Source organism: Phascolarctos cinereus, unplaced genomic scaffold (assembly GCF_003287225.1).
Source record: "Phascolarctos cinereus isolate Bilbo 61053 unplaced genomic scaffold, phaCin_HiC Scaffold_4;HRSCAF=312, whole genome shotgun sequence".
Lineage (NCBI taxonomy): Eukaryota > Metazoa > Chordata > Mammalia > Diprotodontia > Phascolarctidae > Phascolarctos > Phascolarctos cinereus.
In genome coordinates, this window is record NW_027555847.1 from 3,876,402 (window position 1) to 3,879,360 (window position 2,959).

The window sequence follows — 2,959 nt, forward strand, 5'->3', positions numbered from 1 at the left end:
GCGCGTAAGCATGCGCGGCTCGGCCCGGCTGATGAAATCGGTGCAGTGGACCCGCCCCGCCCCGCCGCGCCGCGCTCCGCCTGCGCCTGCGCCAGAGCCGCTGCCCCTGCCCCAGGGAAGCCGGGAGGAGGGAGGGTGAGCGCTTGCGCTCGGCGAAGCCCCGCCCCTGAACCCTCCGGGATTGCCGCCACCAACTTAGACCAACCCTCTATCCCAGGGCGCAGGTGCGAGCCGGCTGGGCTGAAAAGATGTGGGCGAGAAACTGACGCCTGCCCGGGCGGGGCCGGAGGAGGCGGAGCGGAGCCCCAGAAAGAAGGGCAGGCAGCCTCCTTCCCCAGCTCTCCAGAGCCCTGGGCTACCGCTGTGATCTGGGGCGGGTCACCCAACTTCTCTGAGCCTCAGTGGCCTCGTCTGTAAAATGGGCGGGGGCGGGGAGGAGGGCAGGCTGGACCAGCAGACCTCTGAGGTCCGAGAGACCTTGGGCGAGTGACTCCACCTCTCAGGCCTCGGTTTCCAAATCTGTGAAAGGATAGGGTTCCATCTGATAGCCTGGACCGTCCCTCTTACCATTCCGCTGCTCCGAGGCTCAGAGAAATCCCCCAGGTCTCTGAGTGAGCTCAGCTATCTACCCTCTTCACTCAGCCTTGTTTGAAGGTGTCCCCAAATGGTACTCCACCTGTGACATAGTTATCAGTATTATCCCCATGTTACATCTGAGAAAATGGAAACTCGTGTGACACTAGTAAGGCTTGGAGGTGGGATTCTGCATTTGGGTTAAGCGAATAAACTCTACCACCTGGCTGGCTAGCTGCACAATTCACCTAGAAAAAGATCTGGGTGGGGGCAGCCAGGTTTCATAGTAGATAGAGCACTGGCCTTGAAGTCAGGAAGACCTGAGTTCAAATCCAGCCTCAGACTAAACACTTGACACTTTCTAGCTGTGTGACCCTGGGCAAGTCACTTAACCCCAATTGCCTAAAAGAAAAGAGAGAAAAGAAAAAGATGGGGGGGGTGTCTAAGTGGACAGTGGACAGCAAGCTCACTACAAGTTGCCAGCCTGATGATGCTGCCCGAAAAGCCCATGTGATCTTTGTAAGGGCCAGTTTGTACTTTACATCCACCAAAGTCCCACTCTGATGATTTTTTTTAAAAATTGTATTAACTTATTTTGATTTATCAACAATCACTTCCATATGCTTTTGAATTTAAAAATTTTCTCCCCCTTCCTCCCCACCACCCTCCCCAAGACGGCCCACAATCTCATATGGGCTATACATTTACATTCCTTTTAAACATATTTTCACATTAGTGAAGTTGTAAGTAAAAATTAAAAACAATAGGAGGAACCACTAGAAAAAGGAACCAAAACTCAACAGAAGTGGAAAAAAAATGATAGCAATTCAACTTCCATAGCTCTTTCTTTGGATGTGGATAGCATTTTCCATCACGAGGCCTCTGGGATGTCTTAGATCCTTGTATTCCTGAGAAGGGTTAAGTTTATCAATATTAGTCATCGCACAAATGTGGCTGTTATTGTGTACAAAGTTCTCTTGGTTCTGCTCATTTCACTCAGCATCAGACCATACAAGTCTTTCTAGGTTTTTCTGAAGTCAACCTGTTCATCATTTCTTATAGCACAATAGTATTCCATTACATTCATATACCACAACTTGCTCAGCCATTCCCCAGTTGATGGGCATCCTCTCAATTTCCAATTCTTTGCCACCACAAAAAGAGCTGCTATGAATATTTTTGTACATGTGGGTCCTTTTCCCATTTGTTTGATCTCTTTGGGATATAGCCCTAGAAGTGCTATTGCTGGGTCAAAGGGTATGCACATTTTTATACCCCGTTGGGCATAGTTCCAAATTGTTCTCCAAAATGGTTGGATCATTTCACAACTCCACCAACAATGTATTAGTGTTCCAATTTTCCCACATCTTCTCCAACATTTATCATTTTCCTGTTTTGTCATGTTGGCCAATCTGATAGGTGTGATGTGGTACCTCAGAGTTGTTTTGATTTGCATTTCTCTAATCAATAATGATTTAGAGCATTTTTTCATATGACTATAGATGGCTTTAATTTCTTCATCTGAGAACTGTCTGTTCATATCCTTTGACCATTTATCAATTGGGGAATGGCTTGTTCTTATAAATTTGTCTTAATTCTCTATATATTTTAGAAATGAGGCCTTTATCAGAGAGACTGGTTGTAAAAATTCTTTCCCAATTTTCTACCTTCCTTCTAATCTTAGTTGCATTGGCTTTGTTTGTGCAAAAACTTTTCAATTTAATGTAATCAAAATAATCCATTTTGCTTTTCATAATGTTCTCTATCTCCTGTTTGGTCATGAATTCTTCTGTTCTCCATAGATCTGATAGGTAAACTATTCCTTGTTCTCCCAGTTTACTTATGGTATCAGCCTTTATATCTAAGTCATGAACCCCTTTTGACTTTATTTTGGTATATGGTGTGAGATTTGGGTGTATGCCTAGTTTCTGCCATAGTCTTTTCCAGTTTTCCCAGCAGTGTTTTTCAAAGAGTGGGTTCTTATCCCAGAAGCTGGGGTCTTTGGGTTTATCAAATAATAGATTACTATAGTCATTGATTACTGTGTCTTGCATATTTAACCTATTCCACTGATCCATCTCCCTATTTCTTAGCCAGTACCAAGCAGTTTTGATGATTGCTGCTTTATAATACAATTTAAGATCTGGAATTGCTAGGCCACCTTCCCCTGCATTTCTTTTCATTAGTTCCTTTGGTATTCTGGACTTTTTGTTTTTCCAAATGAATGTTATTATTTTTTCTAATTCTAAAACATATTTTCTTGGTAGTTAGATTGGTATGGCACTGAATAAGTAAATTAGCTTAGGTAGAATTCTCATTTTTATTATGTTAGCTTGGCCTACCCATGAGCAACTGATGTTTTTCCAATTATTTAGATCTGATTTTA